The following is a 17,242-nucleotide window of genomic DNA, read 5'->3' as shown; positions in this document are numbered from 1 at the left end:
CTCTCTCTCTCTCTCTCTCTCTCTCTCTCTCTCTCTCTCTCTCTCTTGCTCTCTCTCTCTCTTTCTCCTGCATCTCGAGTGTCTCTTAACATTTAAATGCACCTATTCGTTTCCTCGATGGGAGGCAAAGGAGCTCTTTTATAATGTACGAAGATACACTCCGTCTCTCTCTCTCTCGACTGCATACAGTTTGTGTTTCTTGCCAGCAAATCGCGCAACCATTATGCCTTTGATGCATACGTTTTGAATCTTATGAATCACATCATTAAAGCAACATAAACAATTGCCATTATCGTACTTCAAAGATTAAATATCTCTTCAAAGATTTATTCTACCATGTTAACTTTCTAAGTCAATCCAACGTAATGGTCCTATTATATCATATTTCATCAAGATATATCATATTTCTATTCTTACAAATGTAATATACAATAGTAATGATAAAATGGAGTGGAAATGGAGCTATAGAGTAAAAATTATTATAGAAAGTAACGAAGAGGGTAGAGCTCTGTCACTTGAAAAGCTCAAGTCTTTTTTTCTAAATATAACTATCGGAGCTCGCCCCGTTATGAATAAAAGGTACTGCACGACTTTTCTCCACATTGCGTACGTGCGTGCACACGGGCGTGCGTACACGCGTATGTGAAGTCACGTAGGAAGATCTTGCGACCTCGATCTCCGACTTCCATCACCCGCGTCCTACCTTTGACTTTATTACCAGAGGCCGCGAATGAATGGAAGGAGTATGATAAAGCGCGTTAAAAGAGGGTGGTGGGCCACTCCGAAGGGCGCGGAAGGGTGCGAGGTTGTCTAGCGACGGAACGCACTGCACGAGAGAAGGGTGCGGCGATGGCCAGAGAAGGGTTTCATTCATGAACGTGTTTTATTGTTTCAGGCACAACGCGACCGGCGAACAGAGGAGGCCGGATAATAGCGACGGGAGGAACCGGAAAGCATAAACCCACGCAAAAGTAGAGGCCACTTCAAGCGTTTTCTACGGCGGTCGCGACCCTCCGAAAATTATCCAGAACGACCTCGTAGCCGCCGCGACCTTACCACCGAAGAAATAACCCGGCTCGAGTGAGGAAAAAATGTTTTCGCAACAATGAGATGTGGGCGCCGCAAAAGTATACTTTCGCTGGTAAACCGTAAAAATGGACTCGCAAGATTAAATTGTCTGCCTCTTTGCAGAGGAAAATAAACATGTACCTTTCGATAATATTTATCGGTAGAATAAGATAGCAGCGTATCATGATAAAAAAATATAACTCAAGAAGGATAATCCAGAGAGGAAATTTAAAAAATATTATAGGATTCATATCAAGAATATAAATTGATTCACTTTTGAAGATTATCTAATAGCAAAAATCTAAAACAAAAATTGAAGACATATAGGACATGTATATATAAATTAATTGTCTTTGAAAATACATATGAAAATATTGATACATTAATACAAAGGAATGAAACGTACATGTTCTTATAAATATGTTATCGCTTTTGATAATTATTAAATTTTATGAAATCCTAACTGATCACGAGACGATTTAAAAATATACGTACTGCTACGTGATAAACAATATTCTTTTCGTAAGATAGACTTATCAAAAGAAACTTTACAAATTTTTCAATAAAAAAGATTTTAATCTCCATGTTTTTCAACGTAATAACTGTAGTAGCACGACAAAAATACTTTTAGTTTAGTACGTTAATTATATTATTCGAACATGTTCAGCAAGGGGAAAAATTTTTGCTAGCGGAGAAACTTTTAACTTAATTTCCTTACCAGCTTTTATCTCTCTTGCAGTAGAAAACTTTAATGAGCGCAACGAGAATATGCACTAAAAGAAACTTTCATTACCTTAAAATAATCGCGTACGCATACCATGTAAAAAGAAGGTATCACATTACAGTGCGCCCACTTATTTTGAAATTTCCAATCTTTATTCTTATTGACCATTTGCTATTGTCATTAATTTATTTCAAAACATTGTTTCTTAGATAAACTCTCCAACGGCTACAAAACTTTTCCCCATGTTTTTTTAAATTAAATTTTACTGTTTGCATTCAGCGCAAGTATTCTGCAATTATAATTGCAATTTTATCTGATAAAATTGACTAAAATTTATGAAAAGATTAATGACGAACAAAAACAGGTATTGAAAACTAATTCTCTATCAATGCAACGATAATGGCCTACGATTACGGTGTAAAACGATAAAAACAAATTAGAACTGCTCCATTTTCCGAGTGTGCAGCACGCCATTAAACAAGTTATGGTCCTACACTCTAAAGCACTGCCACGCCCCTATGCAACAACCTTAACTTCCGGCACTACCTACATGAATTCTTTAACTCCCTTGTTGCCTTCGCCTTTTCCCAACCCTCCGCGTCCAGAGTTGACCAAAGTTCAAACCCGTTCAATGGACAGAACTTTTTCTGTTTCGAAGCCTCGACCACGTACAGTCAATGAAGGAACGCATATAAAATCTGTTTGTAAAGCTTAGTTTCTTGTATTAAAACGTTTGATTATTGCACGTAGATTTTTGGAAATACGCAAATTGAAAATTAGCTTTTACAATTTCATCAAGTTGTCAGAATGTACGAACAAAATTTAACATATGTTACAAGAGATATATAATAAACCTCTACGTAATCCCCGAATTAAAATACGCATATCACAAATTATAGTATTATCGCTTACATAGCAACTCAAATTATTCATGTAAAATTACTGAAATCTCTCATGCAACGCAATTTAATCGTCTATGTATACACGCTCGCTTGTTTTAATTCTAAGAAATGTTTTGAAATCCAAATGAAGCTGTCAAAGAACGAAATATGTCAAGAATCGGAATCGAAAGACATCACTTTTCAAATATTGAAAATCTCTTATTTTCTTAGAAACAGAAATTAAATAGCTATTAAAATTTAATTGTCTTATTGTTAATGCTACAAAACTCGTATTCTAATAAAACCGATAAGACACACAAGTTTTGAGACTCGATCTAAAGGACATAGCTAAAATGACCTCGTTTGCCCATATTCCGAAAACAAGCAGATGAAAAATAACGTGGGAAGCACGACGCGTTAAAATATAAGCCAGACTTGTGTTAATCGCGTATCTCAAAATTCTCTCCGAATCAACATGCATATATTCAAATTAACGCGAGCCGCGTAAGTGAGCGCGCGAAGGACTCGGAGCCTTAATCTGTTTTAGCGAGGGCGTCAGTAAAAAAACCGGCAGACGGCAGAGGGCAGAGGAGCGCGCGTTTTTTTCAAGACGAGAGGAAGAAACGGCCTCGGGTTCCCAATTAGCGTTCTTACCCCGTCTCGACGGCCGCGGGGCAAATGCCGGGCTTCAGGACGGCGACGGGATGCAAGAGAGCGAGATAAACCGCGCGATAAAACGGTACACGCTCGCATCACACCCACCCTCGCGCCCGGCTGCCGTCCTTCTTTTTTTTTCCTTTGCTTTTTTACTCATTCTAGCTTCACGCGCGCGCGCGCCACCGGAAGGGCGGTAAAGTAGAAACGGCGGAGAGACACGGCCAAGAAGAGTTCATATTCCCGCGTCGCATCCCGCTGACTTAGGTGACTCTCAGAGATTTAACATGTAAATAATACGGTAGACGGGAGTTCAAATATTTTACGAGCTCGCACGTCGTGAGATATTCCGGTAGCGAAAACATCTGGTTCGTGAAAAAAACTTGATTAAAATCATACGTAACTTATACTTCTTAACTGCTTTTTTTCTACAAATTACTTTTTCTAAGCATTAATTATCTTAGAGATTCATCGCGGTTCTTTTCCGTTATCAATTTTTTAAACTATTTGAAGTTTCTTAAAAATGTTAAAATATCAATATTTTGCCTATAAAGATTTAAAGACTTAAAAACATAAAAGATTTTTCATACAAAAGCTAAAAATCGTAAAGACACTTCAGACTTTTGTTTTATTTTTCAGATAAATATATTAATTTAAAAAGATTCCAACCAAGAAAATTTCAAAAGTTACATTAAAATAGGAAACAACTTTATAACAGTCGAAAAAATATGAAATCTAAAATCAAAATTTGATGTTAAATTATATCATAAAAATATATACTAGAGCATGTAATAGCAGAACTTGTAACATTGTACATTCATTAATATTCATGTACAATGTTACAAGTTCTGCTATTTAATCAAAATCTTCAAATAAAAAGATTGCAATAAATAAAAAGGAAAGAAATACAAATAAAAGAACAAAATACACAAACTCTGTCCAAATCTATTTATCTTATGAACCAAAATCTAGATGTTCAAAATAGAATCGCGACATTAAGTTTAATAAAAATTCAAAGATTATTTATATCAAATCCATAAAGCAACTATTTTACCGCCAAATGTCGCATTTAACTCACTAATAAAAAATTCCGCCACTACTGTGCAAAGGCATAATTTGCATTTCCGCGGTAGGGTGAAAATTCACGAAGACGAAGGGTTGAGAGTCACCGGACACGGGTAGCTCGCTATTTTCAGGCCTTTACGAGAAATTCACGCCGCTGAGGTAACGTGAAGGAATTGTCCTCAGTCTCGGTGTAATGCGCAAACGTAATACGGTCAAACACTTTCCACCTAGTTCTACCGGTGGCATCATCTTTTTTCTCACCTTTTCTTTCACGCTGGCCATTAAACACGCGCGGCTGAGAAACGCACGACAGTCGGCGGCGCGGCGGTTGCCGCGCGCGTTAATTATTTAATTATTTATTTACCGGCTTCATTTCACGGGATTATATCTGCGGCCGAGCAAATTTCATTCTTCATCGCGGCCTATTAGCACATACTACCACCTATGCTCCACCTTCGCGGCTCCTGCCGCGACGACTAATTGTTTACAAAGTGACTCTCCACTACTCGGTGTTTACGTAATAATCAGCCCTTGGACATTTTAAACGAGTTTAATTTCGTTCCTTTGGCTTTGGGGACTACGTTATTTACATTATGCGATGAAATTATTGCGTTTGAGAATTTTTGATCATTGCTATCTGCCTTTGTTAATTACGGATATTATAAATTTTAAACAGCGTTAGCGGCTGTGTACGAATGATATATTTGATAGTATTGCGGAAAATAATCACATCGAGAAATTATAGATTGCAGTGAATATCCTGACAAATACCAAAAAACATAAAATTATGATAAAAATTATACACAGAAGGTAATAAAATTTTTAACTACATAAAGAAGAAATCCAAACTTATTTTGATATAATTTTTACTAAGATACAATTTTATCAAATTAAAAATGATTAAAAACTATTTCAATACTAATTCATTATTTCAATACTAATATTCAATACTACCATAATTCACATAAAAACCGATATTTCATTATTACTAAATTTAATTTAGAATATAGAAAGGTATATACGGTGTTTGAATTTTATTTTAGCACGCATGAACAAATGAGAGTTGCTCATAAGCTTCATAGATAACTGCATATGCATGTATATTATTTTCAGTGTCGTAAGTCAGGTTTTATAAAGTATGAATTTTTATGAAATACAATTTATGTGTGGTTTATCGGTTTTATAACAAAATTGTTATCTCATATTTTCAATTATCTAAATGAATATACAACTTGTCAAATCAAACATTCTGTATAAAAAATAAGCTTGTAGAACATAGCATGAGTATTGCGTTATTCAACAAATTAAAATAACTAGCAAATAATTATCATTTGTATGAGCTGATGTTTAGTTTGATATGCGATATTTTCGATATTCTCTAATAATACGGCACCTCTAATAACGTAAATTACTTCATACATGCCTGACTAATGTAACAAACATTATTTATTTATGAATCATAAATCCATATAGATACTATTCGTGTGCATATATTTATCAAATTTGTATTTATTGAAATAGGCATCAATAGCATCGTCAAAATATGTATTAATTGTCAATTAAATTATTATTCTTTTAATTTGATTCATACATCTCAAAGCCGAATTACATATATATAAATATGTAAAAAAATCCATTTTTAATTTTTAAATTCTTATTTTTAAATATGAAATGTATCTTTTACACATTCATGTATTATCTTTAAAAAACGTACAGAAAATTAAAGAGTAATTTTTATACTTCATAATAAGTATCCTATAAATATTTTTAATAAAAAAACATTTTCTAATTATAAGATACGTATAAAAACTGTATTTTCGGTATAAATTTTTATATAAATATAATATACTTCTTACATAATATTAAAATAAAATCAAATATACGATAACATGGTTTTGAGATGCATAACTTACTTTGTACACGCGAAAATTTGTCACACATTCCACGAAACAAATACATCGATGTATTTTTGGATAAACAATAATAAACAAATTTCTATATGGTCCGGGAAGAGTGACAATAAAATTTACCCTACAAAACAAAATCCACATCCCATTCTTCTCCTTTCTTTCATTTCGTTTATGTTTAATAATCGCTACTAGACCAGCAGCTGAAGTAACATCTGCTGGACCGGTCGGTCATCTCAATGTCCGGTCTCAAATTGAATCCTCGATATTCTTTTCTCGCGCAATGCAAACCGGTCGCCACTCTGGTCCATCACGATGCTGCATACACCTCGAATCGCGGACCAGTTTGTCCGTTACGGAAGTGAACGCGTTTGACCAGCTCTTAATCCTAGTAGTGGACAAGGACTGGTTTCGGAAAGTCGCATCTTCGCGAGGGATTCATCTCTCATCGGTCTTTGCAACAAATCCCAGTTAGATCAGTAAGCGTCGCGACGGAAGTAAGACGAGATTCGATTCGTACAGTGGCAAGTGAAAATTTTAACAATATAAAATTTGAGGTATTGCACCGGATGTATATAAAGTGCTACAGGAAAAGCAAATAATATTTTTAAAAACGAACTCCTTATCGAGTTTAAATTCGAATTTTTCTCAACTATCTAATCCATGCATTTTGAGGCTTTTTATAACAAATAAGTGTGTAAAGTTATTGTGTTTTTGCTGAAACGAGGAAATATTTTGAAAAATGTTTGTTTATGAATAATCGAAAAGGAATAAAATTCTGTAAATTATATTTTAATTACATTTTAATTATAAGGCTATATGTAAGTTACCGACCAATTCTTCGATCAGTTTGAAGAACAGAAACCAGAAACTTACCCCCAAATTACGTAGATGGCTGTAGCAAAGCGCCACAGCATCTACGATCAATAATTAACCCTCCCTCTGCATGCTGGAGTAATTCGCAAAATGGCTCCATACGCCATCTCTGAGAAAATTGCTGGACGAGTTACATGATTTATTTTGTTTAATCAACAAATGCGTTTTCTTCCAATAATTTCTGTCAAATTAGATTTTTATTTTCCATCATAACAGTATCGAGGAAGTCATCTTAGCGTTCTCGAATAAAAAGCCTTTTAAAAATGTCGTTAAAGACTGAACATCAAGTGTCAAAAATATGTAATTATTAATAAAGTAATTTTACACAATAAATAAAATCAATTTCAATCAGAACAAGCTGTTATTAGTCTTATCAGTCCTGCGTCAAGTTTGCAAGTTTTATTAGGGATGCAACGTGAGGAGCATGTTTTCTTGGCGGCCGTAATTTACTGAAAACGTGGCACGGACATCGAGATTAATTCAGTTGAAGTCGGTCAATCTTAAGGCGACAGCTGCCGCTGAAGGAAACCATTAGTAGGCTTACGTCGTCTTTACCGGGGGAGGGGGGGGGGTGACCAGCATCCACCTCCGACGAAGGGGAAGCATAACTCTGCTTTTGTTCGAGATAATAAGCCGCCATTGTTGAGATACGCAGATCCATCCAACGGCCTTATTGTCCATCGACCCGCTTCGCTGAGAATACCCGCGATAAGAGTGAAATTCTCGAGATTCATAGACCGGTCGTAACAAGCACAGGTCATTATTTTCTGTTAAGAACGCTTCAATCGATTGTCTTTATAAATTCAAACTCTAAACTCTCTCTCTTTCTCTATTATTATTTTAAAAATTAGTTGATAAATTATTAAATCTATCTTGTAATCAAATTTCTCAATGAATTTTATATTAAAATAAAGATAACTCAGTTTTGAATTTTCTCATTAAGCTTAATTCTCGATATTCTTATTCGCGCGGATCCAACGAAATACTCCGAATATTTTCTTCTACATAGTGAAAAACTGTTTATAACAAATTTTGGTCACAACCTTATAGTATATAATTTTAAGTTCGATAATGTTATTTCTCGGATTTTGATCTTAAAAATAAAAGAAATCATTCGTGTTAACTTTAAAAATACATTAATTTAAAATACATTAGGTTCGCGAATACAAGTTAAGAAAATTTTAAAATAAATATCGATTAGAGTCAAAAAATAAATGTTGTTATTAATTAAATATTAACTGCTTCTGTTTATTCAGAAAATTTGTATAGCCTATAATTATAACACAGTGGCCTATAAATATGATCATTATAATGGTGCTGCAATATTACTGAAATGTCCTAAAATGTTTTTTGCTTACTGGGGAGACTATCTGTGTAGAATTCAAAGATAAAAATAAATAAAATAGAAAGAAGCTAAAATAGATTTACAGATATAATGGTCCAATATCGGTGTATGAAGTTTTGTTTAAGACAATTATATCTACCTTTGTTAATTATTATTCTTAATGTGGAATGGATAAACTTTGATATTAAATTTAAAAAAACTTTACAACAAAGAAATTACTATAAACTCTCTCTCTCTCTGTCTCTCTCTCTCTCTCTCTCTCCCCCCCCTCCCCCCTCCCCACTGCCCTCTATCGCGCCATCCCTCTCTCTTTATTAATAGAAAAAAACTATATAACTTAATGTAGGATTTCTAATATTCAATGCTGTAATGATTTATAAAATATTAGAATGAGTATATTTATTTCTCATTTTAGTAGCTTCTAATTCATTTTGGCATAATACTAATCTCTAAAAACAATTTAATATCAAATACTATCGAAATAATATTCTCATATAACAAGCAAAAAGTATAATATGATATTCTATATTAAAATTACATTAATTGAAAAACTTATAATAGCGAAAGAAAGCAAGACAAAAGAGAGGGAGAGAGAGAGAGAGAGAGAGAGAGAGAAAATTGATTTTTACTATTTTGCAAAAATAAAATGTAGTTATGTAATCAAAATATTTTTCAAGTGAAACACCTTGTTCAGAACATAGAATACGCATAGCAATGATAATGTGAGTCGTGCAAGGCAATGGAAATCCATGGCAAGCCATGGCTATGGAGTCGCCTTGGCTCGTGAAGCGGTACTGCACCCCTAGGAACAAAGTTATATCGGCTCCTGGTGCCGGGATCGGAGTCGTGGGGTGAGGCCCCGCTGCCTATTCCCGAGAGAGCAGCGAAGTTCGGTGATTACCTAGGACTCTCCTAGGAGCCGGGAGTTTCGTACTTCAGCAGCGCGCTGGCTTCGGGTACCTAACAGTCGAGCAAAGTAACTAAGGTTATTCGGGGGTGCGTGGACGACGGGTAGTAAGGGGGTGAGGATGGCAAGAAGCTCGCGGAATATCGGAGCTGGGAGAGAGGAAGAGGCCGGAGGGATGCATCGCGCGATACATCTGCATCGATGTACCTCTAGTCAAGTAATCGCACCTTTGGGAATACCGGAAGATCGTGATTGAACGGAATTCTCCCAAGCGACGCGCGTCTCGAGTCAGTAAGTTCTTACTTAAGTAAGCACGCGTTGACTGAGTACCCAAGATGATGAGTGATGTCAGGCATGAATTATTTCAATCTCGTGGGTATTTGCGTTTAGATGAAATAAAGCCCGTAGCTTTGAGAGAGATTAAAACTTCGATGTAAAATAAACTCGGTTTAACGTTAAAAGAGATTCAATATAATATAAGAAGCTTATCAGTTTCAGTTATAACTCCAATTTATACTCCTTTTCCTTATCGTTAAAATTAAATTAAATTAAACCATCAATATTTTTAGTCGTATTCAATATCTCTGATTCTATTGTCTTTTCTTCTTTTATTCGATTTGAATACACAAAGAAGAGATGATACCTTTGTAAAGTTATAATCTGTCAAACATACGAAAGTCTAAGAACATGCAAATTCTCTTCATCAAACGTTCCCTCGACCGCAAGCAAAAAAGCGATTGGGCTTGCCAGAATTGAAACTCCCGTGACTTCAAAGGGTATGAAGTATCGTAAGGACGGGTCCTCGTAATAACCATAATTCAATATGGCTGGTATTAAGATGGTAGACACCCCGAGACGATCTAAGCGTGGACTTTCATGGAGGTCAGAAATGGGTTGTAGTTACCCTTCCTGCAATGATCACCCCCGACGATGCTATCTAAGAAGGGAATCCGGCGTCTACTATTGTTCTATTAAGAGAGATGTCGATGCTTTGCCACAACTGCACCTCGGTATTCCTTAAAGTTTGTGAACGAAACTTTATCTTCGACATGAACTTCTCACAATCGGTACAAGTACAGAATGGCTTCGAATCAATATGCGTTACAATTCGATACACTTCTATTGGATATTATTAGATAATATCGTTTCAATAATATTTAAGTATAAACCTTTATATTTAAGTATAACCTTTTTTCAAGATAAAAATTTCTTTTATGTGAATGTATTATAATCAGATATTACTATACACAAGTATGTTTAACGAGAATGATTATTGTATTTGTATATGTTAGTCTTATGTTTAGTTTTATGTGTCTCATAAGAAAAACCGTCAAGTACTTTTATTTTTTGTAAAACAAAAATTTTGTAAGCAATATTTATAACTTTTGTGTGTACACTATTAATATATTTAAATAAATTCATTTTATCAATATCTTTCATTTTTACTGTAATTCTTATTATAAATCTATCATTTTTTAAGTATATCTATTATTATTATTTTATTTTATCACGTTTATATTTTTTTATATATTTATCATAGAATATTATACATAGCTTTCATAAAATTGTTTCTCTATCATTCTTTACTTACATCATAATCAGAACTAATGAAGCAATCAAGTCGCAATTCAGAATCGCAGAATAATTTTATAGATAACTGTCGTTCGATTTCAAATTTATATCAAAAGCTATTTCTCTTAAACAACATGTTTTTCAATTCTTCTGAATCTGTGTTATTCATCGTGGTTCTCATCAGGTGAAAATCAATCTCGTCTCTTGACGATAACTATCCTTTTTTGCTTCTTTATCCTCTTTGTTCAAATCACGACTACAATTCGGTTTAATTCTGATCCTACAATTTTTGTTCATTACGCACCCTGTTCAAGAAGGTTATTGGAATCATTGTCAATAACGGCTTTTTTGTGTTGCGTAATTTAATAAAAATTGAGTCGTATCATAAAATTGTATGGAAGAACCATTAAACATGAATTATTTATCTTTTCTACATACATAAAATATCAATTTTTTATTCTTCAGTTTTCTTTTACGCTTGAAATATTGATATTATACAATATTATTATTATAACAATCACATAATTCTCAATACTAATAGTAATAATATTGAGAATCTTTTATTAAATATTACAAAATTATTAATACATAAAAATATATTAACACATAAAAATAATTAATACAAAAAGACACACATGTCATATCTCTCTTTCATATTACAAACATTATATTCTCCAAGAAGCATTAAAAATTTTGTAAATGTAATACTTGTCTAAAACGGTTTATATTTGCTTTGTTCATCGTTCGACCGTTAGATCGAACTGTTCGGACCCCTTCAAATTGTATTTCGTCGGCCATTTTTCTAGAAAGTGTATAGGAGGGATGAAATCGCTTTCATCATAGAGAAGAGAAAACAGGATGCTGGATGAAGGGTAACGTTGCCGAGCCAGCAAGAGTGGTAAGGGGTCGCCCAATCAACCCCCAGCAAGCCACGTCTTACCCTCTCTACAAAGTTATCTTTCTTGCCCCTGCTCTGAACACAGTTAGGGTACCCTCGAAATTCTCAACTATTGACCGAACCACTCTCGACCATCGTAACGATCAATCGGTGCTCATGTTACTAAGGAAGACACAAGTTTCTTTAATATTTCCTACGGCATAGCAATAATTTTATCTGAATAAATATTTCATACGTAAAAATGATATTCGAAGATCAAAAAGCTTATGAAAAATCGAGTAAGTAATTCTTTTACAGAATAATTATAAAATGTTTGTAATATAATATGAGATATTTGTTTTATTCTGTTGCAAGAATGTTATATAAATATATATAATACGATTGTATTCTTTTCAATGCAACTTAATCGCGTTGCTACTCAACTGTATATCGAATGCGAGATCAGCGTTCTTTTTCTCTAAATTGTATTCGATCTGAACGAAAATATTGGGCGATATTTAAAAACCATGTATCCTACAATACTCATACTAACGTAGCATAATACTTGCGAACGGTGAACAGAACTGACCTTTTTGCATGAAAAATATAATATGCATGCATAAAAATGCTATAATATATATAAAGACGCACTTTCAATTTCGGAGCAAACCTATTACGCAAACCTATCGATTTTCCGCATCCAATCAGCATGAGTAGCTAAACTCAGAGCGATAATGTCAATCCTATTTCGTGAGTCTGCTGCAAAGTTATCCCATATAAACTTCCACTAGTTTAAGCTACGCATGCCCGACGCATTTTCAATCTCGTAGAACCTTCGAACTTTTGCCATAGATTTTATCACGCCAGGAAAAATAAGAACGGTCGTAGAATTACGAGAGCGCAATATTTCGCGGCGGTTCGGTTAATTCGTTTTAGTGCAATTTTCGCGAGTGATAATTCATCGTTACCGCGACAATTTTATGGAGATCGTCGGTGATCCAATTTTTCCGCGATTGTCTTTGTCCGACAAGTAATCTCACGGAGCATAAAAACCGCGTTTACCACGCAACGTATGCAAATCGTCATATCCTATAAAATCGCATTGGAGCCGCAGATAGATATAATGGTCACCAGGATGAATCACGAAATACTTAGTGACGGTACCGTATGACTGTTCGACGAAGCGTCAATAATTCAGGCCTGCCTAACGTCTCTAATTTCCTTGATATTCGCATCGAAGGGTCCTTCCGCTCGAGGAGCTTAAGGATGCCAGAAATACCTTCGCGAGAAGGTATAAACGCCTTCCAAGGGTAGGCCTGCAGGACTTGTATTAATTTCATATCCCTTCCGTCGTCTGACGCCGGGACCTGCGTTCAATCATCTATTTATTGCCGGTCGCATCCAATCCGGTAATATTCTGTCTCTATCTCTCTTTCTTTCTCTTTTCGAGATATCGTCTAGATACGAGGGAGTGGCAACTGGTCAGTAATTTCCAGTAGCACCCTACTGAGGATCATTGATGGAAAATACATGAGTCTCACCTGTACAGTGACCAAATTATGAAGAGATCGTAGCAAAATTTGATAAGCGTGTCGAATAAGCATCGAGATATTATCATCCTTTCAATATAGATTTATCTAACAATAATTATGCATAATAAAGATTAATTTCTTAAATAAAAATCATTACATTATTAAATTAAATTAAACAATAAGTATTCTGTAAACAAGCTGACGTTATTTATTGTTATTTTAATGTCAAACTAATGTCAGCTTGTTTGCTGGGTATGCTATTAATAAATTAAAGCTATTATCATTATTAATATCATTAGCAATATCCTAAATTTATGTTTTGTAATCGAATAACTAATAATATTAAAATACATTTACTTTATGATTTTTAATGAACTTAAATTAGCAAGAATCTATAAATATATATATAAATGAGACCATTCGTTAAATAATTCTAAAAATTAAATAATCCTCCAACTTAACTTTACAAAATAAGACACATTTTCATTGCAATAAAAACTTAACGCCAAAATGAAAGAATAATCTACATAATCGATAGTATAAATAAACGTATAAATAAACAAAACTCGCAATCAAAATGAAGCACTAACATGTAAGCGCTCGTAAACGGTCTTTACGGAGCTTTGTATGTCCGGCGGCGCGGTAAACATAGAAATCCTGAAATCGAAATCTCGGAAACGTAGCCGAGAATTGGGACAACGCGCCCTTCGAAGTATCACCGAAGCTCATCGACGCGAGTTGCTCATCGAGTTGCTCGGCGCGAAGTTGGACGCGCCCTATTAGCGAAAACGAGCCGATTCCTTGCTTCTAACTGCGAATGCGCCGCACGCTGAACACCGTAAAGGAATTTGCGGTCCGAGTTGCTACGCTCTCCGAGATCTGCAGCGACCTTTCACCCTACACCTTGGGCCCCCTTGCCCATCCTCCTCATCCTCGCGCCACCCATCCCGACGGTTTGCTTCAGCCCCGATCATCCATAGCCTCCAGTCACCCCAAGGCTAGTTTCTCCCTGAAACCCTTAAGCCCAACTATCCGCAGAAGTTGGAATCTGTAGGTACCTACGCCGCGACGAAGCTACAAACTCATCCCTTTTCGTAGCAAGCTGCGTCGCTCGATATAGCCACGGTCGAAGATTTCGCGATGTGTAAGTGTATTAATTCTGCTGATCTCGATGATTAAGAGGCTCGAATTACCATGATAAAAGCAACGAAGAGAAAATAGACAAAATTATTTAACAATAAATTTTGCGATATAATATTAACGTGGCGTATATGATATAACGTATAATTAAGACATTTTTAAAATCTATAATATATTAAAATAATAGATTTTACATATTAAAATAGGAAACAATAGCTCATTTCTTTTATATATATCATTACACCGCAGTAAATTTTTAATTCTTAAATTTTAGAATTTATCTTAGAACTTTTAATTTAATCTATTATACTTATATACAGTTATAATATAATAAAATAATAGCTATTCTAGAATTTCTTTTAAAATATTTTTCAAATAAAAACTATTTCTTTATTTGTATATTCTAAGTTATATAATAGTTACTAACAAGCAATTCCAAATCATTCAAAAATATTCAGATTTTATAACGATCAAAGAAGTTAGATACATAGCAAAAAAAAACTTGTTTTATTATATTATATCTTCTACAAGGATATAACATAATAAAAGATTTTTATTGAGATTCCGGTTTTCATTCTAGTTCTGTTTTCAAACCGGTCAGCCTACCAGCAGATGGACCATCTAATCTGTATAAGCAACTACTTTCAGATTCGCCCGGAAATATAACGGAAATGACATTAAGTCGACGAAGTAGTTTCAAAGGTAGTTAAGAAGAATAGTCAAATTCGCATGACATGTTTCATGGCATGATATCTATTCTGTGAGACATTGCTGTTAGCAAGATTCGTAGATCGAGATTGAATTGTTGAGAAGAGCGAGGAAGAATAAGAGTACGAGTGAAAGAATGAAATGTAATGATGAGTAAGTGAGTGAGAGAGAGAGAGAGAGAAAGGGAGGAAGGAACTTTCATCCAACCAGCAAAGACAATAAGCACCCTCGGGATTTCCTCGAAGGCGGGACGGCTAGATTATGGAATCCTACGCAAAACTAGCGTCGAGCAATTATGGATGCCGATTGCCGGCATCGATCTGACAATTTCGCGCAGACCGCCAATTTCCATGTGATCTAGCTGCTGTGACTTGGAATTAATTAAGCTTCAGTTACAAACAGGAGGCCCGCAAGGCACGAAACTGCCGAAAGTCATTCAGAAGATGTTGGAACTTAAAACAATTCGGACGCGTCTCGGAGATATACGAGATCGATGCGCTATGAGAAACGAACATTTCGATAAGCTGGATAGCTTAAGTTAAATCTCTGATTTCATCATAGCGATACACTAACAAGTATCTTATTAAGCATTATCAATAATCGGCAAAAACCGGAAAGATTCTTTTACTTTAATTAATTTTACACTTTAAAAAACTAAAAAAGACTAAAAAATGATAATTTCTATTTAAATTTAATAAACAACTATATTTGGTACTAAATATGTTAAAACAATTCTAGTTTAGTTAAATGTAAGTATAATGTATATATCATACTTATTCGATAACATATGGTACCTATTAACATATAAATAAATTAAAAATAATTAAATATTATATAGAGCACATGTAAATTTGTTTTGTATATTCTATATATATACACTGCCATCGAAAAGTAAATAAAAAAGCATTTTAAAGCTTGGAATTTATACTTTAGCATGCTTTTGACCGCTTTTCAAAAAAAATTTGTCTTTACAGTTCTGTATCTTAATAAATATCATGTGTGGTATTTCTTAAAATTACATTTAACAGTGCGTAGTGATAAAAAATTTTGTTTTCAAAAAATTCAATATTTTTTAAAAACAGTACAAAGATTTATCTCCAAAATGCTTTTTTAAAAATTTTCTAATGATTTTTCTTGACTAAATTACGCAATATTAAAGTTGAACCTGCACAGCTCACAACCGACATTAAAATTCGGCGAAATATCTTGAAAAACGATACTGTACTTACATATCCTATAGAAATGTTTCCCATAGAAATGTTAAAATCTTATAATTGTTTTTTACACGAACATGTATATTTAAATTATAATTCAAATCTCTTTATTATAATTTTTCTAACAAAATAAGATATACAATAACAATATCACACACACACACGCGCGCGCGCGCGCGCACACACGCACACATGCTTGCAATAGTAAGAGACAATCTATTTTATTTTAATATACGTACAATAGCAACCAGCATTATAACCATAATAAATGAAGATGTAAAATATGCAATATGTTGCTTCTAAAGTTACATTTAATAATTTAAATAATCTAATATTTGGTTTACAATTTAAGTACGCAATTTAAGATAAAAGCAATAAATTCTCGAATTTCTATGCAGAAAATATATAACACTCAAAAGAATAAAGATCAATTATATTGAATATTCAGAATAATAGATTTCTGCATAAATAATTGTGTTTATTACCTAATAAATTTCAGAAGGTATTGCATATAACAAATTTTATCATTTCAAATATATAATACAAAATTATACAGAGCCTGTTGCATATTATACATCATTATTACATTTATATTTTTCAGGAATATAATTCTTTCACCATAAATCCACTATCTCGTCTCTAGGGGTGAGTTGTGTGGGAAGAGATTATCTTCCAATAGCTTTCATGTGTACCTAGAGATAGACCCTGTTTTATCTTGGGATGTTGCGCCATAGAAGAAGAAAAAAAAGAAGAATGTAAGATAGAATTCAAA

This window comes from Trachymyrmex septentrionalis, unplaced genomic scaffold (assembly GCF_001594115.1).
Source record: "Trachymyrmex septentrionalis isolate Tsep2-gDNA-1 unplaced genomic scaffold, Tsep1.0 scaffold37, whole genome shotgun sequence".
NCBI classification, from domain to species: Eukaryota; Metazoa; Arthropoda; class Insecta; order Hymenoptera; family Formicidae; genus Trachymyrmex; species Trachymyrmex septentrionalis.
The sequence above is the reverse complement of the archived record's forward strand: the minus strand, read 5'-3'. Positions refer to the sequence as shown.